At 35.5% G+C, this 23830-nt stretch overlaps 1 non-coding gene and 1 pseudogene across 1 annotated transcript; one reads left to right on the top strand and one right to left on the bottom strand.

The window, feature by feature from the left end:
* The window catches only part of LOC110321371, a 160735-nt pseudogene that overhangs the window by 61692 nt on the left and 75213 nt on the right, over nucleotides 1-23830 (bottom strand).
* Nucleotides 7301-7407, top strand: LOC115064087. The gene has a single exon (XR_003843949.1). It is a non-coding gene; the product is annotated as a U6 spliceosomal RNA (small nuclear RNA).

Below are 23830 nucleotides of genomic sequence, written 5' to 3'. Positions count from 1 at the left end.
CTCTTTCTCCACATCCTCGCCAGCATCTGCTGTCCCCTGAATTTTTGATCTTAGCCATTTTGACTGGTTTGAGGTTAAAATCTCAGGGTTGTTTTGATTTGCATTTCCCTGATGATTAGAGATGTTGAATATTTTTTCAAGTTCTCAGCCCTTCGGTACTCCTCAGTTGAGAATTCTTTGTTTAGCTCTGTACCCCATTTTTAATGGGGTAATTTGAATTTTTGGAGTTCAGCTTCTTGAGCTTTTTGTATAAATTGGGTATTAGTCCCCTATCAGATTTAGGATTGGTAAAAATTCTTTCCCAATCTGTTGGTGGCCTCTTTGTCATATCGACAATATCTTTTGCCCTATAGAAGCTTTGCAATTTTATGAGGTCCCATTTGTTGATTCTTGATCTTACAGCACAAGCCATTGGTGTTCTGTTAAGGAATTTTTCCCCTGTACCCATTTCTTCAAGGCTTTTCCTCACTTTCTCCTCTATATATTTCACTGTCTCTAGTTTTATGTGGAGTTCTTTGATCCACTTAGACTTGAGCTTTGTACAAGGAGATAAGAATGGATAAATTCGTAGTCTTCTGCATGCTAACTGCCAGTTGTGCCAGCACCATTTGTTGAAAATGCTGTCTTTTTTTCACTAGTTGGTTTTAGCTCCTTTGTCAAAGATCAAGTAACCATAGGTGTGTGGGTTCATTTCTGGGTCTTCAACCCTGTTCCATTGATCTACCTGTTTGTCACTGTACCAGTACCATGCAGTTTTTATCATAATTGCTCTGTAGTACAGCTTGAGGTCAGGCATAGCTATTCCCCCAGAGTTTCTTTTATTGTGAAAATACTTTTTGCTATCCTAGATTTTTTATTATTCCAGATGAATTTGCAAATTGCCCTTTCTAATTCAGTGAAGAATTGAGTTGGAATTTTGATGGGGATTGCATTGAATCTGTAGATTGCTTTCAGCAGGATAGCCATTTTAACTATACTAATCCTGATGATCCATGAGCATGGGAGATCTTTCCATTTTTTGAGGTCTTCAATTTCTTTCTTCAGAGACTTGAAGTTTTTGTCATACAGATCTTTTACCTCCTTAGTTAACATCACACCAAGGTATTTTATATTTTTTTGTGACTATTGTAAAGGGTGTTGTTTCCCTAATTTTTATCACCTCCTGATTATCCTTTGGGTAGAGAAAGGCCATTGATTTGTTTGAGTCTGTACCCCATTTTTTAATGGGGTTATTTGAATTTCTGTAGTTCAGCTTAGAATACCCAAGACCCAATCTTCAAAACACAAGAAAATCAAGAAAGAGGAAGACCAACACATGGATACTTCATTCCTCCCCAAAATAGGGAATAAAATACCCAAGAAAGAAGTTGCAGAGACAANGTTTGGAACTAAGACAAAAGGATGGACAATCCAGAGATTGCCCCACCCAGGGGTCCATCCCATAATCAGCCACCAAACGCAGACAATATTGCATATGCCAGCAAGATATTGCTGAAAGGACACTGATATAGCTATCTCTTGTGAGGCTAGCCAGTGCCTGGCAAATATAGAAGTTGATGCCCACAGTCATCTATAGGATAGAACACAGAGACACCAATGGAGGAGCTAGAGAAATTACCTAAGGAACTGAAGGGGTCTGCAACCCTATAGGTGGAACAACAATATGAACTAATCAGTACCCCAGAGCTCATGTCTCTAGTTGCATACATAGCAGAAGATGGCCTAGTCAGCCATCGTTTTGAAGAGAGGCTCCTTGGTCTTGCAAACTTTATATGCCCCATACAGGGGAACGCCAGGGCCAAGAAGTGTGAGTGAGTGGGCAGGGAAACGGGGCGGGAGGAAGGTATAGGGTACATTCAGGATAGCCTTTGAAATGAAAATGAAGAAAATATCTAATAAAATATTTACAAAAATTCGTTTATCAATTACTATTCTCATGACAAGATGGCAAACATAGAATGATAACACAATAAATTTGCCTCTGTGTGTGTGTGTGTGTTTCTATATTATATCAGCAATATAAGTGTGAAATGGTGATAGCTGTAGAATAAGGGTATTAAAGCCCATAATATCTATTAAGATAAGAATTCTTGCATTTGAAATATTTACTAGGAGATTGTGATTTTTAAAAATACTTTTAGCTTCACAGCAAACCTAAAGTGAAGTTAGGGATTTCTCCTCCATCCTAGCCAACCACTTGTCATCAGCAACCTTGAAGAAACCCATCCATTTGTCACAGCTGTTACAGAAAACACCAAAACAATTCAAATTTAGCATTTTGTTTACGCCAAAAACATTTATGAACTACGTAGGTGGTAAGCAAAAACAGGAGAGTTTCAGAGGTCTACCCTGCAGTGTCAGCGATGGGAATAGGCAGATAAAGAGATTGCTTATGGAAAGAAATTCTGCTATGACTTGGCATTTACCTTAATTTTGGAACGATGTGAGAGCTGTAGCCTGTAATTGACTGGAGTTATGCTGCTATTGTTGGCCGATACTCAGCTACTTGGGGCAAGAATATACTCTCTATCTAGGCCACCCTTCTTTTAAAATAAATAAAGTTATGGTCAATTAAAGAAAAATTAAAATGACAAAAGCAACATTTTGATAAGAGTTCTCTTATTAGTATCAGTGATTCTTTAGACACTTTTAGACAAACATTTTCTCAGTTAAATATCATGCAAATATTTTCCAACATATTGCACAATATTTTACCTTTGGCTTTAAAGTTTCTTTTACAAAGCAGAAAATTTTAATTTTGAAAAGATTGACTATAAAGATCCTCTTTATAAAATTTGTCACAGTGGTGTCTAGAAAGTTGACACCAAACCCAAGATCATCTCAACTTTTCTTTATGTCACCTTCTCTTCCTTCACATCTAACCTTCATGTCTTTGAGCCAGTTGAAGTGACTCCCTGAGGAAGGTGAATGCCTAACCTTTTGCATATGGATGCCAAGTTATCAATCATAGATTGAAAGCACACTCTCTCTCACTTTTCTCTTGTATTGATCAGCTCCTTTGTCAAAGATGGTAAGTGATACTTATATGGCTCTATTTCTGGACCCACTATTTTGTGTCATTCATTGATTTATTAGTCTGTTCTTTCCTAGATACCACACTCTGCAATTACTGTAACTTGATAGGGGTAGGGGGTTTACAGCCGAGTAACATCAGTTCTGTAAGACTGCTATTCAATATTGCATTGGCTATTAAGAGTCTTTCATGACCTCTAAGCTTTATTTCCTTTTATTGCCATGTTGAATTAGTTCAGAATTCCAGGTCAGGTTTAAAAATCAGTACTTTGTGAAGGGATATTCTTTACCTGTTCATAAAAGTTATGAATATAAACCCAAATCCTCATCTTGAATTTTGATTTTTCGGTAATGTTTTGTAGTTAGACTTTGTGTTTTTCTCAATTGCTGTGAACAATGCAGACTTTCGCCAAATGCTCTTGTTGAATATGTTAATAGGCTCATTTAATTTGTAGCATAGTCACACGAATTATATTAGTTCATATTTCAGGGTTTAAATAGATTTTCATGTCTGGGATAAATCCTACATAGCTGTAGTATATAATCCTTTCTATGTATGCTTGGGTTGTATATGCTAGAATTTTCTAGCATATGTTGTATGTCTGCTATAAGTGATACTAGTTTTCTATTCTTGGAACATCTCTGGGCTTGGGATTGCAGTATATTGAGCTGGTAACTCTGTTGCTTCTATCTTCTTCATGAAGGGATGTTAAAAAAAAACAGGGACAATTTTTTATTAGGTGTTTGTCAAAACTCAGATGAATCTATTAGGGTCTGTTGTTTTCTGTTTAGGAAGATTTTTAATTGTGGATTAAATTCATTTAACATTTATTTAACAAATCATATCATTTGTTTTTCCTTATAAGCATCTATAAGAAAAAGCAACTATCTAAAACTTTAAATAATTGTTGTGTATAGTCTATATTATTTCATTTGCAAATTACAGTTTTGTACTCTGTTCAGTTTGCTTGTTTTTTCTGTTGTTGGTTTTTTTTTTGTTGTTGTTGTTTTGAGACAGTATTTCTCTGTGTAGTCCTGGCTGTTCTGGAACTTGCCCTGTTGCCCAAACAGGGCATGAACCCTTGAATATATGTCATGCCTCTACCTTCAGAGTTCTAAGATTAAAGGCATTAGCTCTCATGCTTGGTTAATATGTTCATTTTTATTCACATATTACCCAGGGTATCTAGTGTAGCAATCTTTCTATAATATCTGATATTAGATCATAATGTCCTCATTATTTTTCTTGCTAGCTTGTTAGCTTAGGTAAAATGCTACCAATTTCATGTTATTTGAGACCACCCCATCCGGGAATCCATCCCATCATCAGCCACCAAACTCAAATGCACATGCCAGCAAGATTCTGCTGAAGGGACCCTGATAAAGCATCCTCTTGTGAGGCTATGCCAGTGCCTGGCAAACACAGAAGTGGATGCTCACAGTCAGCTATAGGAGCTAGAGCAAGTACCCAAGGAGCTGAAGGGGGCTGCAACCCTGTAGGTGCAACAACAATATGAACTAACCAGTATCCCCAGAGCTTGTGTCTCTAGCTGCATATGTAGCAGAAGATGGCCTAATTGGCCATCATTGGGAAGAGAGGCCCCTTGGTCTTGAAAACTTTATATGACTCAACACAGGGGAAGGCCAGGGCCAAGTAGTGGAAGTGGGTGGGTAGGGGGAGCAGGGGCGGGGGGGTATAGGGAACTTTTGGGATACCATTTGAAATGTAAATAAAGAAAATAATAATAATAAATGAAAAAGAAAACAAGCAAACAAACAAGAAACACATATGACAAACAAAAGGACATATGTTTTTTACTTTAACACTTCTTTTCTTTGTTGGTTCCTTATACCCTATTCCTGTGAGCTTCTTTTTATTTTATCTTATTTTATTATTTTTCTCTGGGTGCCTGTTTATTTTCTAAGAAGAGACAGAAAGGGTAGATGCAGATGCGTGGGGATATGGGCAGGATCTGGGAGGGCTTGGAGGAGGAGAAACCAAAATAAGATTATATTGTATGAAAAAAATCAATAAAAGAAAAGTAGAAGGAAAAATAAAATAGAAAACAAACAATTTTTGCCTTCATTGATTTTCTCTTTTAAATTTAACTCATTGTTCTAATTTTTATCATTCATTTGGCATTCATTCAGGATTTAATATTATAATTCTTTTTCTAAAGTAGAAACTCAGAGATAACACTTAGTTACTCTTGGATAACCTATTCATTCAGTGTTTCACAGTTGCCTGTGAGAGTTACCTTTGCTGAACTTCACAGATTTTGGTAGGTTCTGTCATAATTGATCATTATTCAAGTGGGTTTGAATTTATCTCAAGATGTCTTCTTTTACGTGGATGATATTTAAAAGTTCATTTAAAAGTTTGACTCATACTTTTTAGTCTATTGTGGGTCTCATGCCATTGAGTAGTTCCATTTCTTGATTTATCACCCCTTGTGTTTTATCATCCAGGATGTCTCTTCCTGCTCTGATGGCTCCCCTGCCCTAAACAAGCACAGCCTTTTCGTCTTTCTTTTTGTTAGTGCTAACATGGACTATTTTTTAAATTATTATTTAAAGTAACATTTGAATATATAGATATAGATATAGATAGATAGATAGATAGATAGATAGATAGATAGATAGATAGATAGATAGATAGATTATATTTTCTCCTCCCCTCCTCCCTGTCCAGCCAACTTTAACTATTTACACACACACACACACACACACACACACACAAATCCCAAAAGTACAATACAACAAAATATACAAAATCTAGAGAATGATATACAACATTACACCCCAAGTTCATCTAGACCCTCTCTCTCCTCCCGTTATCCAGCCAACTTTAAGTTCTTTCTCAGAGAACAAACCAAAGCGCCAATGCAAAATATAAAAAACATAAAAAAACAATACAAAATCATCCCTTCCATAAAACTATAACCAATTAAAGAGATAAAAATTACACACACACACACACACACACACACACACACACACACACACACACACACACACACACACACACACACATGAATGGAATCCATTATTTGTGATCAACTTCTCCTGAACATGGGAGTGCCTCGAAGGGATTAATATACCCTGTGTCAATCCATTGGAGAAATCTGATTTTTCTCTCTCACAGTAGGGATAAATGTCAGTCCCCTTATTAGCCTTTACTGTAGTAGCTAGGTGTTACATTCATTCATTCATCCATCCATCCATCCATTCATTCATTCATTCATTCAGCTTTTAAAATACAATAAGATTTTAAAAAAATCTATCACATTGAAGTTAGACAGGACCTGAGTAAGGTATCTCAGACACAGAAAGAAAAATATAGCATATATTCATTTACATGTACATATTAGCTGTTCCATTAATGACATCCAAGCTACAATCCATAGAACCACAGATGATGGGTACAGAGTAAGGAACTAGAGAGAACAAATAGATCTCATTAAGAAAGGGAAAGAGAATAGAGATTTATGGAAGGGTAGGGGGTCTGGAGGAGGAATCAAGTGTGAATGGGAAGGGAAGAGGATGTAGTGGGAGAGAACATGCAGAGAAACAACGTGGTGTATCTTAACAGACCAATAACTGTGTTAAATGGTATCTGGCTAATCACAATGTACTTCTTGTGAACTATGATTTGTTGTACTCTATTTCTTACTTTTCTGAAAATGTATTTAAATGATGCAGTCAAGCCATTGGTGTTAAAGTGGGTGTTCTTATAGTTAAATTAACATGTGACATATTTGTTGTTGTTCTCTATTTTACATATTTTCATTCTTCACCTGATTTTGTGATTTTACTGTAGAAATTTAGATGACTATGCTTTGACTACTTCTTTAGCTTATCATGTTTCTTTTGTTTTATCATGTTTTGATTTTTTTTGTTCTTCTTTTAGTGGTTACTCCAGACTCATATTAAAAAACAAAACAAAACTTAAAGCTAATCCAGCTCTATTTCCCTTGACTCAATGACATAATTAACATCAGTTATAAGTCTATAAGAACATGATAATGGATGGTAAAATACATAGTATGCATAATTTTCATAGAGTCATACTTCACATCATAATATAACTAAAGTTAAATTTATTGTATACTCACTGACTACTTATCGAACTCTCTTCTTTATACACTTTAGTGTTTCATTTTTTATCTCTAGTTATTCTTCTGCATTTCTTTCCAGAATGTTCTGTGACTGAAGGTAGAAATTTTGTCATTTATTATTTATCCTTCATTTTTGAAAAATATCTTTGGAGCTCATTTCTTCAGCACAGATTCTGAAATTGTAACCATACAGATAAGATCAGAGTGTTTCCTGATCAAAGATGGTCTGCAAATTTGTGAAGCATTCCACATTTTAAAAATGAATGATAGCTTAGTAGCACATACATTAAGCTGATTATTTTTCCTACAACACTATCAATATTTTACCCTAGAATTTTTTGTAACCTCTGAAGAGATGTTACTTCTTTCAGAATTTTTTCACATTTTACTTTCTGTATTTGAAAATATAGATCTCAGTATATGTAGCTATTCTGATATTTATTCTGCTTCTATCCCTGAGGTTTCTTGATCTCTCATTTTGTGACAAACAATTGGAGAAAATTTGGGTAACAGTTGATTTAAATATTTCTTCTCTTCCTTTTCTCTTCTTCTTCTTATGGGTAGTGAATTATTACTTTTTCCCATTACTGATGTTCCCTAGAGAATTATTTGTACAAGGTGGAATCCAAAATGGGCTTAGAATTGAGGTCACACTTAAAAGAACTTTGTGGTAGTCATCCAAATCCTGTCTGTTTTGGGGAACAAAGCATTCATCCTTTCCTCTTCTGACAGCAAAATAAAACCTTAACTTAAATATCACAGGGTTGTGACTCCAGAGAAGTCATCGTTGGCTAATAAGCATTGCCATGTTCAACACAGCACACCTTCTCTGGGGCATGCAGGTAGAAGGATCGGTTCATGAACAGGTCTCTGGAGTATGCAGGTAGAATGATCGGTTCATGAATAGGTCTCTAATAGGTGAGGAGTTCGTTTAGTTATTTATGCATTGCTTGTGGCAGCAATTGTTCAGGTTAATGTTTATGACCCACTCACTTTTTCCCCTAGAAAACTAATTAAAGGCGCTATGATAGCTTCCCTGTTCCATATGAAATGCTAAATATGTGCAACTTAAGTTATCACACAGCTTTTCACACTGACCAAACATCTGTCCTTGTTCCAGAAATGTACTATTGTTCCTTTTAAAATACTGATGTTAATACTCCTGTTTCATGCCTACAAAGATCCATAAAGTATAATTCAGTAATACAGATGATATACCACAGAGTCCAATATGCAAGAAACCACGATGAAAGTAAAAACTAGAGGTGTGCAAATGTACAAAAAGAAAACAGTGGAAAACTGTAGAATAAAGTGTGGAATAAAGTAGGAAAAACAACAATGAGGAAAAGAAAGAGGGAGACTTGGGGGGGGGTCATATGTAGAAATCAGGAAGAAAAAAGTACTTAAGACTTTTAGCCAACCAGAATAAATGGCATAGATATTAGTATTAGTATATTTGTGAGTAGAGTTGGAGACAGACTTCAGCAGTTGAGAATAGAGGAAGTAATTAAATAGCTTAGAGAAGAAATTTGGTTATGTGCTAGGAAATAGGACTATATTTATGAAGTGGTAGAAAAATAACCTGTCCACACAGGAGTGGAGCATCTAAGAAAACAAGTACAGATGGAAAGACATTCCAAAGTAAGTGATTAGAACTATATTTCAGAGCACACTAGTACTGAATTTAATCAAAGTAGCTTTTCCCCAATGAAGCTTAGGGGTAGACAAATCATTATTTTTACCCTAGCTCAAAAAAAGGCACAATTAGTTGTGTAATCTATGCAGTTTCAGTTTCTAGAAATTTTCATAAAAAGTAATGGATGATCACAGTGTACAAGACAGGTGGGCAGGGGGCTTGAGATGCAAGCTCTGCTGATTTGGAAGTGATTATCTCCAAGGGAGGAAGGTAAGAAGCTGAGATATGTGAGGGGACAGGTGCAGGCTTCTGGGTGAGTTAGGGACACTGAAGTCTAAGTGTGGATTATGCCACATTTCTTTTCTGCAAGATTCTCATCATGCACCCAACACAGTGAACCCTGGCCACTGTCCTGATAAATTCTGCCTGGTAGAATATGGCTGATGAACAAGACACAGGAATCATGAACAGGAGCCAAGGAATCAGATACTATGGACAACATGGAAAACTGTCCAGACTCTACTCACATCCTCCTATTTGGCAAGCCCTGTATCCTGTCATATCTTGGCCCATCTTCTGGTTACTAGTAGAGTACTCAGATTGTAGATGATGCAAGAATGCATGTGAAAGCATGAAATAAGATCTCAAGACCAGGAAAGAAGCTGAGTATAAGTCAGACCACTAACTTGGAGAAGAAGCAAATAATATTCTACTTAAGGTTCAGAAACAAGGTGCAGGTCTAAAATCTGAGACTGCATTGTATCATGATGATAAAGCTCTATGCTCTCCTCAAGCACTCAGTCATAGCATAAACAATGGCAGAGATGCTGAGAGAAGGAAGGCCTCTGAAGTCACCAAACAATATGCCATTTAGACATTGAGAAAATCCTGGCACATTCAGCCTTCACATTAAATCCAGTGTGAACTCTGGGTAACCATAGCAAGAAAAGTTTTCAGAAAGCCTCAAACCTATTCCAGTTTTTGACTAACTCATACAAATATACCCAGAAGAACAATAGAATGAAAGATACCAATTTCCAAACAGAAATATCAATTTTATTATCTGTAATCTTCCTATATATGTGTATCTTCTGCAAAAAGCTAGAAAGTTAATTGCTAGAATAAAATATACCCTCCAGACATAATTAACATAAACTTGTGCAAATATGGCATAGATTAGAAACGTTTAACAGGAGATCTACACCATTTATCTTATAGTTGGTTTCTCGCTTTGTGTTTATAAGAGAAAAAAATCTTATATGAGAGCTGATAATAACTATTTAGCAAGATAGTAAAATAGAAACAATAGGATGAAAGCAATGATTCCATTGAGAATCCAAGAGTCAGACAATGTTGTTTAGAAGTAAAGAGGGCTCAGCATTAATTAACAAACTGAAACAAAGTGAAGCTAGAGAAACAGTAGACTGGGAAGAGCATCGGGGATCTACTGGGCAGTCTTGTCGATAAATTCTCAAAAAGAGGACAAAAAGAAGGGAAAAAAGGAGTGTAAGATGCCCCACCATGCCACAGGAGCACATGTTCCACTATGTTCATAGCAGCCTTGTTTGTGATGACCAGAATCTGGAAACAACCCACATGCCCCATGATAGAATGGATACAGAAAGTGTGGTTCCTTTACACAGTGCAATACTACTCGGCTATTAGGAATGAGGACATCCTGAGGGTGCAAGCGAGTGGGTGGAACTAGAAAATATCATCCTGAGTGAGGTAACTCATTGTTTAGCCACTCCAACAATTTCTGAACCACCGTTACCCCAGAACCAAACACAAGCAGTTAAAAAAAAAAAAAAATCATGACATGGTGATTAGCAAATTTGAGAACCTCAATTAAGTTTCAAATAAGTAGTGGAATTCTGGTGAAAACAGTATAAAATATAAGAATAAAAACTGTCAAGCCGGGCATGGTGGCGCACGCCTTTAATCCTAGCGCTCAGGAGACAGAGGCAGGCAGATTTCTGAGTTCAAGGCCAGTCTGGTCTACAAAGTGAGTTCCAGGACAGCCAGGGCTATACAGAGAAACCCTGTCTCAAAAAACCAAAAAATAAAAATAAAAAAATAAAAATAAAAATAAATAAATAAATAAAAATAAAAAATAAAAACTCTCAACAAAAGAATAGTTATAAATAAGATCAGACAATCATGTCAGAGAGTGACTGATAAATTCTTCTAGTTTAGGAGGGGGCTTTTGCTGTGTTTGTGGGTCTTTCTAACGCTGTGACACTTTAATATAGTTCCTCTTGCTGTGTTGGCCTCCAATCATAAAACTATTCTTATTGCTACTTCATAACTGTAATTTTGATTTTGTTAGGAATCATATTGTAAATACTTTTGGAGATAAAAGTTTGCCAAAGTGTCATGACACACAAGTTGAAAATCCCTGTTATAGAGGCTGAAAGTCTTTTCCAGAGTCTCATAGAATGTAGGATTCACCCAGATTACTTCCTTCTGCAATCTCCTATCGATTCAGCTTGATAGATCTAAGAAGAACCAAGGAGTTGATAATAGATATAAGCAGAGTATAAACTTATTTAACTTAACTAACAATTTTTACAATTGTTCATTTATACTGAACTGAGATTTGGTTTATATCATGGTTGTTTGGATGAGAATGCCCTCCCCATAGGCTTATTTGGACGAGAAAGTATGGTCTGTTGGAGTAGGTGTGGCTCTGGGAGTGGGCCCTGAGGTTTCAAAAGGCTATCTCAGGACCCAGGTCTTTCTCTCTGACTTTTGCCTGCAGATCGATCAGGTTGTAAATATTTCATTTACTGCTCCAGAACTATGCCTGTCTCCTTGCCACCTGGACTAATCCTGTAAAAATTATAAACAAGTTACAAATTAATTTTTTTCTTTTGTAAGAGCTATCTTGCATTGTGTCTCCTCACACCTGTAGAACAGTAACTAAGACAAAAACTTAATAATCTAAAGTACATTATTCTCTCTACCCCAGATAGCCTATATATAAAATAGCAATGCACTATAGATCTATGTAGATTTTCTAATGGACAATAAATAATGATCATTATTATGATAAATATTATTATTTTAGGACATATGGAAACTTTCTTGGAAGTGATTTACAACATTTCTCCCCGATTGCCTTCAAACATACCTGGTATTTCAGGTTTTCTACAAAGCATAGGCTGGCTTCTAATTGTCACCCTCTGGCATCAACTTCTCGAAAACTTAAACCGTATGTGTGTCAAATATGTCCAATTAATTTCTGTAATATATAGTATGCCAATATGGGAGATAATATTAGTTTCTGTCTTTCCTTCTATAATTCATTCAAAAATTCTAGATTTTTGTTTAGTACCTTTCAAATATTTTAAAAATGGATAGAAATCAAGCAATCATGTCAGAGAAGTGATTTTATACACAGCCTCACTTAAGAGCAGAGAAGCAGTAATTATTGGGCAAATGATTATTAAAAATTCAGATTAAAGTACCCGAAACTCTATCATACATATTACCACATACTATAAAATGAGATACTCACTTGATGACATTTAGACAGGTGAATAGAACATTTATATTATAAATGTCTTACACATTATGGTAACCACGCAAATTGAAGACTTATAGGAGTGATCACTGTGCAGTTTCACTGAAGCTGATAATGAAACAGAGCATACTGACTTCATTAGCATTTTCAAGCAATTTATACAACCTATTTATTCTTGGCACCTCTTTGACTTGTTTTTCCCCATCTATTCAAACCAAGAACTTACTATGAGTGTCTGAATATACTGAACATAATGAATGTCTACAATGTTAAACTGTTAAATGTAGGGGTCTGCAGGGAATAGAATGGAGTCACTAGGTCTTGGGAATTACACTGCTTTACTTTTCTTATTCCTGGGCCAAGCAAATGTAGCTAACTGCATTCGGTTCATGATATGTAAAAGGATACAAATTATCATGGGGGGAAAACATGGTGATGAGTGTAGGAGACCACTGGTCATATTTTTGATAGGAAGATGAATTATCACTTTCGGCTCACTTTCTCCATTTTTATCTACTCTATGACCTCAGTGGCTGAGATAGTACCACTCACTTTCAAGGGTGGGTTGTCCTCAATCACAGTTTTCTAGAAGCACTATCAGAGATTCATCCAAAGGGGCATTTCATCTAGAGGATTCTAAAGCCCAATGATGATCAACCATCAAAAACTAAAGACCCAGGCTAACAGTGCTGGGAGGTTGGTCTTATTGAAGTGTTCTGGTCTGTTATCAGGAATGGATTAATACTGATATGAAAGGTGTTACCACACTATTCTTATGCTCTCTGTTTTGTTGTTTTTCTGCCTGGTGAAGACAGAGTATGGACCTTTGTCTTTCTGTGGCCTACTAGATGACAGTGAGTGAAAACACTCGCACTTAATGCTGGCTCTTTGATCTTGGACTTGATAGCCCAAGGTTGTGAGAAATAAATTTTTATTGTTTATACATCACTGACTGTTGAAGTTTGTTTTATAGCACAAGCTACCTACTAACAGATGAAATTCAACCTGATAGAAGTTGCAGCTTATGAAATTCAACTGACACATGAAATTCCACCTGATGTACCTTTTGAGGATAAAAAGAGTATATAAATAATAATTAAATTATTGTCCATAATAGACAGTTTAATCAAGCCTGTATGTATTTATGAGTCTAAAGAGGTTACTTAAATTTCTAAGGAGGCATTAAGCTGTGTGCTACTATCATCTGGCTAAGTTTGAACTTAACATAGATTTTTCATGTCATTAGATATAAACTAGGAAAAACAAGTGAAGAATAATTAATGAAGTAAAGTATCTTTGTGATTAAATATAAACTAAATTTCTATTGGGGTCATAAAATTTTCATAATTGCTATTGAATTATTTTATTCTCAATAGCACACTAAAATACATTTGAAATATAAACAATAACATGCAGTTCAAAATTACTTAATCAAAGGTTTAGACAAACAAATCTTTCAATTTGCCAAGTTTGAGTTTCAAAATTTATGTTTATTAACCTAGTAATGACTAAGAATAAACTTGCTTTCAAGAAAAATCGGTTTTCGATGCACATTAAAATAAGTCCATAGCAATAGCAGTGAATCTTTGCATGCTCATTTATACATAAGCTGACAAGAAAAACGGTTGCATTGCCAGGTAATTACTAAATTTAAAAACTAATTATAGATAATTTCTGATTTAAAAAATATATTTGATAGACTTAGCAAAAAGACAACAATTTTTTGTTCCTAAAACACTATTTCCTTTTTAAAAGAAAATATAATTCTTCCTAGAAGAAAGTTAATACTGAAAAGTCTTTAATCAAAAGAGAAATAATTGATTGCCTTATTTTCTCCTTCATGATTCAGGAAATCAAAGAGAAACTCATTTATGTGTTTAAAAACTCCCCAGCAATCAATAAGTATCTGCTGGTATACCTTAGAAATTATTTTTATGGGAGATTATACATAAGCATTTCATTAGAGTGAGTTTGTAAGGATTGCATCTAGCAGGGTCATATCTGAGTCAATAATTCTACCAATGGATTCAGCTTCATTAAAGGGGAACAAAGGCTGTTACATACACAGAATAATGCTCCTACATTAGACTTCCTGCTAGCATCTTCTTCTCTTTGATCTGGTTCTTACAAGTCTATAATCATCAAGTTTCAGACAGCCATTTCTTTAATGTGAAAATGGAAATAGCTGAGAATAATTTCTTAAAGCAGGTAATACAGGATTGTGCCCTGCAGTGATGTATGATCCAATTCAGAGAGAATTGTATTGCCACTTAAATTGTGGACATATGGAATGAGATCAGAATGGCCAGCAGGGCTGTGGGATGGCTGCCAAGAAGATCTGACAGAAGAGTGTTCTATTGTCACCTTTACTTCTGGCAGATGAAAGCGTAACAAGGAACAAGTGATTCATTCTGTACATGGTTACGGAAAGTAAGACGAGCTTCTAGAGATAGCTGTACAAAGCTTGGGCTGAAAGTTTTCAAGTTCTACATTACTAATTTGGGGTCTCTCCCCTTCCTAAATTTCAACAGTGATGATGCCTACAATGATGAACCTATTTATACAAAAAGTCATTGGTGACTGGGTGAAGAGCAATGGTCACACAGAGCTCATGGCCTTCATAGGCTCCACACAGCATACACTACTATAAAAGCTGTGTGCTACCAGGATACCACATGTTTTCAGTAATAAAGTTCTCATTAAAACAACTCTTACCATAGAATATCAACCTCTGTGCTCAGAAAGGATGTCATATCTCAATTTTCTTGGGCAAATAATCGGACTCTGAAATCTCTCATAAATATGGAACTAATGATTGTTTTCTTATTTGAGGAGAGGATATTGAAGTTATTTCTGGGCGTAAAAGTAATTCAAAACATTGCACATGGGCTGAGAAGATGGCTCAACAAGTACAGGCAGGCATATGCTGCCCATCCTAAACACCTGAGTTCAGCATCTAGGGTCCATTTGGTGGAAGAAAAATACCAACTTCTGCAAGTTGTTTGTACTCTGACCATAGTAAGTACACTTTGGTGCATGCCTGCATGCACATACATAAACAAGGAAGGAAGGGAGGGAGCGAAGCAGAGAGGGAAGAAGGGAAAGGGGAAGGGAAGGAGGGAGGGAGGGAGGAATGAAGAAAAGAAGGAAGGAAGGAAGGAAAAAGAAGTGTAAAAAATAAAAACAGTACATAAAGAAAACATAAAGGATTCACATCTACCTAAAATAGCTGCAAGATTATGAGTCACAGAACTTTATGTTCTGAATGCTGTAAATAAATTAAGAGAGAAATGGGAGAACTTTGTAATGAATGAACAATTGCTCACCAACAAATAGAAATGGTGTAATGGTTATATATAAGCTCACATACAGCTGTCGAGTAGATTAAGTTAGGATACCTGAAAGTAATTTTATGACAGTTCTACATGCCAAAGTCTGAAAACACTGGGGAGGGAGAAACCAGGAGAAACAAGAACATTAATGTAGCCATAATAACACAAGTGAAAGTTAAAATATGTAAGCAATTTCTCGCTGGACTAGAAAAACTATGTCAATATAAGATGCATAAAGATTGGGAAATAAGAACAATAAAAAGAAATGAGGGAAAAATTAATGAAGCAATAACAAACTACTATTGCTGATAAAGAATTAAAAATCATCCTAAACAATGCATGCTAATAAATATATTGAAACAACTGACCAAGGAAAAGGGACAGACATAAATGTGTTTCACACTGGTGGCATTTTATTTTTCTTAGCACACAAGTTGACAAATTCCATCCCAGCAAAATTGAAAAACCAAATGCAAAAGGTTATAATATTAAAATATTCATTACTACTCACTCAAGGACAAGGAGTTCCTGGGGACTGTACACAAGAAAAAGTGAAGATGGCTTTGCTCATCTCTAAAATAGAAACTCCAGCTGAGGTTTAACATGATAAATCCTGGAAATCAAACTTTCATGTCCATGGGAACTGCTTCTGAGAAAGACAGATTTGCAAGTGGTTCCAGGTCATGGTCTAAGGTCAATGTAACTGTGGTTCCAGCAGTAACAGAGGAGAAAAAGCTGGAGGGTATCTTACTTTGGGAACACAAAATATTCTGATTCATTCATGATGTGAAACACTTATAATCCAGTTGTAATGTGCAGACTGAAAGGAAGATAGACTATGTCTTAGACAACCAGCAATGGTTGAATATTAAAAAGTTGTTGATGCAAAAACAAACTTAAAATAAATTGTTGATATACTTAAGACAATTTACAAAAAGAGAAAGAAAAGAAACTGGAAGCAGTTCAGAAAGAATGATTAAAATTGAGCTCACACTTTAAAAATAAAAATATCCATTGAGGCTTACCCAAGGAAACTTAGTGAACTTGAAAAATGGTGAATACCAGAAATGCCAGCAGTCCTGAAAAATCAATGGGAAAACTGAAGATTCTACTCACACTGAGAATAACTTCCATTGGAAATTTATGATGAAGGTGTATTACTTGTGTAATTTATAATAAGTGTTTAAAGATGGATTTTAAAGATTATTGTGGCATAATGGTAAAATGATATGGGAAATGCAGACATTAACATTGGTTCATTTTCTTTTGGACTGAGTCTTTAGTCATTTGCTTATCAAAAAGGGATAAAAATTCTGAGACAACATACTTTCTATTATTTAAAACACTAATAGCAACAAGTACTTTAAACCTTAAAATACTCATGATAAATCCTTATACTTCTAAAAATTGCAACATTGTAAGTAATCATGTCTATCCATGGATAATAGTTCTAACACTGTATGTTTGAATTTCTAGAGGGAAACTGAAGAACACAAAATCCAGATGAAACTAATGACACAGAGCCTTGAGGACACAGCTTATAAGTGACCACTGGACTATCTTTTACTAGATAGAACTTAGCAGCTATACAATTCGTGAAGCCATGCCATTTAATTGTTTTGTGGTAATTTTACTATAATATGAAAAACAACTGGATTAATACTAGCCAATACTGTAGAATCTATGCAAAGTTTAGTTTTACAGGGAAAGGACTTTCTGTTCAGTATTCACGTGTGTGTGTGTGTGTGTGTGTGTGTGTGTGTGTGTGTGTGAGAGAGAGAGAGAGAGAGAGAGAGAGAGAGAAGTAGAATCATAAGTCCACACAAACACCCACTCACACAAGACTAAACAGCACTCATTGAAATAACCACATAATTTTCTCCAAAGCATTTTCCTTTTCATAAAAAGTTTGCGATACTTTTATTTATTTTCTGTGTATCAGTTGATATATAAATCTTAGTTTTTGTTACCATAGACAGTCAGGGCACTAATATTCTTTCAGGTTTTAAGTTATCCTTCTTTGTCCAGCTTGTCTTAATTTGACTCTTTATTCTTAATAGTGAAAGCTATCATAACTAATGTATAAGTTCCTTCTCTTTACTCTGAAGTAATTTTGGTTCTAATAAAGTATTTATCCTAAAGTTTGAAGGTTTCTATTTTCTGGTCTAGATAATATAACTTTTTAATAAGAACATAGAAACATAATGAGTCTTAGTCTCTTGGGTTTCTTTCCTACTCTGGAAATATAATGTTATAATTTAATCTCCCTGCAAACCTTTTGATATATAAATTGGAATTTCTTTCTTGCTCTCATATGAGAACTATGGTAGAATTGAATGTTCCAGGCCCTATGAATTTTACTGGAAAGAGCGATGGTAGAGAGTTCAGTCTTCAATCCTGAATTACTAGGCACTTCTGTTAAAGTTTCCCTGACCCAAGTCGCACATGTGAGGTGAGTGGCCAGGGATCTTCAGTCCTAGTGCTCAGGTAGCTGGATGCCACTTGAAGAGTCTATGTCAACTGGTGTGTAGACATCAAGCTGGCTAGATTGATCACATCAAGATAAATCTACACAAGGCAAGTACTGACTCTATTGCTTTAGTTTCTTTAATCCTTTGGATCTGATGCTGTCTTGGTGCAATGAAACCAAACTAGACATTCAACTTAGCACAGGGACCAGGTTACTGGAAGTTGATGGACTGGAAGCTGGCTAATGACTTTCCTCATTGCCATTGACTCTAAACAAGCATCAAATGTTAAAATTCATTATCCACAATTGCCACGCCCACTCCAGTGAAGTCTGCTTGACAGGCTGAGAGGCCTGGAAGCACTCACAAGGCAAAGAGTTTCAAGGAAACTCAGCCTCCTGGAACCTTGGCATTCTCATAACCCATATACTCAAACCCTATCCCCACTTTACTATGGTATATGCTCTCTTTCAGTATTATAAGTGCCTTTAAAGATTGAATTTTATCATAGGTGAGTTTCCACCAGTGTCCCAACATCCTAGAAAATCCTTGAAGCCTAAGAGCTTGGAATTCAGTAGGATTCAGTGAGAAGGTTACCTATTCATTAACATTCAAATTTACTTCTAGTAAAGACCTGTGAAACTAATTAGACATTACAAAGAACAGAGCTAGGACTAGTCTGCAGAGTGATTACTGAGGACAGGGGATACACATTGGCCTAGCAAAAAGGTGGGTTTAGAGAATCCCCCTGAAACAGGTTTTTGTTTGTTTGTTTGTTTGTTTTTGTTTGTTTGTTTGTTTGTTTGTTTGTTTTTTACTAGGCCCAAAGGAATAGCATAATCAGGCATTTACTAACAATAGACTAGCTTTACACCTGCCTGGTCCCTGCCCTCTTTTGATGTATACAGTTCTTTGTTTTGTGTCACTGTAACTCTGCAGATGAGTCTCCTCTGGCTTTTCTTGTTTGTTCTCCTGTATAAAAGTTTGATGTTTGATTTAGAAAAATACACTCAGGTTCTACACTCTCTCTCTCATGTTGTGTCTGTGTGTTATTCCCCATCCAACTCCATGTGCATCTGTCTAAGACTCTGATCCGCACAGATTGAGGAGGGCACACAGAGCCAGGTCAGTGGCACACAATTGACATATTTTTCCTCTTCAGACATGGTATTGTTCTTAACAATACAGCATGACTGAAATTACTTTGTAAACCGATTTCTCATTTTAATATAATTTTTATTACTCACAGGCAATTAGAAACAAATGATTAAATGTGTAGATTCCCTTCATGTTTCTTTCTTCTTCCACTTGGAAAAAAAAATAAACAATTCTAGTCTTCCATATCAATAAAGAGAAAAATCATTCTATTCCATTGTCTGGGCTTGTATATAACCTTCATTTGTTTACTGACTCCTACACTAGGAAGAAAATGTCCTTAGGACTTAAGTGTTAGCTCTCTACAGCTAGGGTACACTTTGTTTTAAAGGTTCATTTATTTTTAACTCAGACTGCCTCTGGTCTGCTTCTTCCACCATTCAGATAAGCTGTAAGTGGTCTTAGTTTGTTTAATTACAGAATAACTAATAATATCAGCCTAGTATAAACTATTATATATATATATATATATATATATATATATATATATATATATATATATAGCCCCAAATGTTCAGTACTGTCACTGTCACTTAATCTAACATTCCTATGCAGACTTCATTCCATGATAAAGATATCTGTCTGTTTATTTTAAATTACTGTATGGGGAGCAACTGGGAATCTGAGCAATTGCTTTATAGGGCAGAGGCTGGGACCTATAGCCATGACAGTCACAGAAGCATTGGCAAAGAGGTTTTCCCAAAAACTCTGCTTAGTAGGAGCAGAGAAGTAGAAGATAGCCTGGTAAAATACTACACTAACAATGACAACTGTGGGTGTGACAGTTCATATTTCAGCAGATTGAACCAGATTGGAACTCATTTTTCAAACATAATCCAGAAAATATGCTGATAAAGAAATTATGACATTTAATTTTCCAGTATCATTAGCACAAAAGGCATGAATGAGTGGGGTTGTGAGTGATACTGTGAACTAACTCATCTTCCATATTTTATAATTCAAATTCTTCTAAGTCTGTTCTTCTATTTCTTTGGAATTTGGGCTCAATCCAGTATTTTCATTTTACCTTCTGAAAATTTTGCTCTTTGCATGATTCCTGTGCCAGGCAAACTGAATTAGTTTGTGTAGCTTTCTGAATACATTGCAACATACCCTATTTTATGCCTTTGATTGCCAATCTTTTCTTCATCCATCTACATCACACATTTTCTGAGCAAGTCTGTTCTGTCCTGATATATTCATGCTGTTTCTGCTTGATTATGTACCCTGAAGGCAACATTTCTCTGGTACCCAGTATCCCTCACTGCCATTTAAGTACTCTCAAAACCAAAGAATGAACAAAGTATTAGGGAAAATAGAACCAGTTGGACAGTTTCATAGGACTGATTTCTTTCATGTGTGCCTTTGGGAATATTAACTTCTTTATTGTAGACAAGTGCTACACCTTATTTTTCAAAATTCCTACCAGATATTTTATTCAAACCAAACATTTGCTTGGAGGACTCTTAAGATTAAAATAAATGCTATGATCTGGATCAATTGGATCCCAAATAGTGCCAATACACACTGATGTCTAACATCTTGTATATGTACAGACATGCTGAGCTCTTGTAGACCCATTCAGAATTTAGAAGTGGTTCTTTCAAAGTACTCAATTTGCAGATGCATGCTCATGAGTCTTACATGTTAAATATTCTTTAATGTATGTCCACACACAGGAGTACTGCGGAGCTTTTAACTGATTATTGTCCTGAACATTAAGCAAAAGTTTAAGCATTATTCAATTTCATTCTTAAGTAATCTGTTTCAAACTATGGGTGTGTAGAAATACTGGGTGAATTGAATATAAAAGAACCACCAGAAAGGAAGAAAAGACCATTAGAGAGGGAGACAGGGAGGATAATAAGTGGATGAGTGAATCACATGGTATAATGGACCTTTCTGCATGTAAACTGGGACAGTGTGAGTGGGTGGGTGAGACCACTCTCATACAGGCAAAGGGGAGAGGAGAGGGTGGATAATACAGGCAAAGGGGAGGGAGATGGGTGTTTGGCAGAGGGGATAACCAGTAAGTGGGATATCATTTGAGATGTAAACAATGGAATGATTAATTAAAAAAAATAGTATATGCAGTGTTGCCTTAGTGCCACAGCACCTAACAAACTGCCCAGGCAAGGCTGATTTCCTCTATGTTTATGTCTCTGAGTTGTGAATATCTCTGTAGTTTGGAAACATTAATAGCTTATAGAAGCCAAATAAGTAAGTGTTAATTTACATATACAGTGACTGTACTCACTTCAAGAGTAAATTCCTAATTTTGTTACTTTTTCTAGTTCCCATGATATTTAAAACCAGGCATATAATGCCTCCCCTCCCTAGGCATCTGAAGCAATTGGTTCTCTACATTCATAATGCTGCAACCATTTATTACAGTTCCTCATGGTGTGGTGATCCCAACCATAACATTATTTCATTACTACTTTATAACTGTAATATTGCTACTGCTATAAATTTTAATGAAAATATCTGATATGTGACCCCAAAGGGATTGAGACCCACAGGTTAAGAACAACTGGTCTAATGCATCATGCATACTGTCCTCCATTCAGTACCATGTACAATAAAACATCAGTATAGGTGCATGGTAGTAACGAACACAAAATATCCTTTTGTTATTAAGTCCTCACATTTTTCAGATTCTTTCAATTCATAATAGTTCTTGGCATATTACTGTTAAATTAAATCTTTTTTCATTATAGTCATATTTAGATTCTGATTTAATTAAATAAATAGCAATACAATCAAACTATCTTTCACTGTCAGCATGTGACCTATCAAGCCATTATTATTATGTACTTGCCTATCTAAATACTATATTCACAAAACCTCAAACACCTCTTGAATTTTGTATGTAGAAAGAGATAGTAGGAAACATTCTGGTTGCAGAATTTCACAGAAACAGTAATCGATGTGACTGTATTTGGCAAAATAGAGAAGGCATGTGATGGGGTACTGAATTTTAACATGCAGGCATGAGTGATTAGTTATTAAAAAACTGGGTTTCACAAATCAAAACATTCTTCTCTATTTCTTGGCCAGCTACTGATTTAGAATTTGACTTTGAAATGCCAGTTGGATAGAATTTAGCTGAAGGCTAGATTTTGTATCTCAGCTGAGTTGTCACATAAAAAAGCAACCATATTTTCTTTTGCTCTGAAAAAAAAAAAAAGAACTTGGTACTTTTCCTTTATTAAGTATCCATTGTATTGAAATCAAGAAGATATTTTCTCACTTTTGATTGGAAAAACCTTTGACTGATATCTCAATTTAAATAATAAGTGCCTATTTTAACTTATAATGTTTAAAATAAACTTAAATATATTTAAATGGTGTGTTAGGATTTCTATTGCTGCAATCAAACACCATGATCAAAGCACAAGTTGGGAAGAAAAGGGTTTGATTTACACTTCCATATTGCTGTTCATTATTGAAGAAAGTCAGGGCAGGAACTCAAACAGTGCAGGATCCTCAAGACAAGAGCTGATTGAGTAAATGCCTTACAGGTGGATCTCATGGAGGCATTTCCCTAATTAAGGTGCCTTCCTGTTTGATGATTTTAGCTTGTTTCAACTTGCCACACAAAATCAGAGAGTACAAATGGCATTACAACAATCTATTTGTATGTCTTATATTTATCTTATCACACATTTCCTTATCTTATTTTACATATATCAAGTGTAATTTACAACTGTATTGCCATAGTTGTTACACTTGCTTGTGTAGCTTTATAAATACTAGTAAGTAAAAATGCACTGTGCACACATGGAGAAAACAGAAAATTCTTTCATGATTATGATTTTTATTTACCTCTGTCATCTCTGAGCTCAAATGGCACATGGGAAAAGTGGCATAATAAATGTTTCAGTGAATGAAAAGGTAAAACATCTCAACTTACCTGAGTAATACTTGAATATGAAGTGGGAAAGAGCCTTTCTGAATATTACAAAACATCTTCATTCTTTCTTTCCATTGGTATATTAAAAGACATAATACAGGCACGAAACCTGGAGGAAAGCAAGGAGAGGCAAAGGAGGAGGGACAGTAACAGCAACCTGCTTTCAACATGATATACACTGGCATTGCTCCAACTTCTACTGTTTTCCCAGAAGCCTTTCTGCCATGTGTTATTCATTAATCACCTATAGAACTAACAAGCCAATGTTGCTTTAAAATTGCTGTAATGAGGTGAGTCCATTACTATGGGTAGATGGACCCAGCTAATTGATTTTATTTCTATCAGAATAACTATGTGTTTGTACTATAGAGGGAAATTACTAAATTTAGGAATTAGTGTTATCCAAGAAAGGCACACTCTTTAGCCAAAGATGAAAATATAAAGATAGAAATAGTTGAGCACATTATCCTTCACTCTTCACATCAAATGTTCTGAGATCTGTTCGTTCAGACTCAGGGAGAGAAAAATTGGTTGCTGTCATTTCCTCAGTGTGTGACAGGGTAAACAGTCCAGACTGTGGATCTTCAATATGTTAGGACCACAGACTCTGCTGAGAAAAAAAATATACCACAGGAGCTTTAGCTTG

The sequence above is a fragment of the Mus pahari genome, chromosome 5 (genome assembly GCF_900095145.1).
Source record: "Mus pahari chromosome 5, PAHARI_EIJ_v1.1, whole genome shotgun sequence".
Classification (NCBI taxonomy): Eukaryota; Metazoa; Chordata; class Mammalia; order Rodentia; family Muridae; genus Mus; species Mus pahari.
The sequence above is the reverse complement of the archived record's forward strand: the minus strand, read 5'-3'. Positions and strand labels throughout refer to the sequence as shown.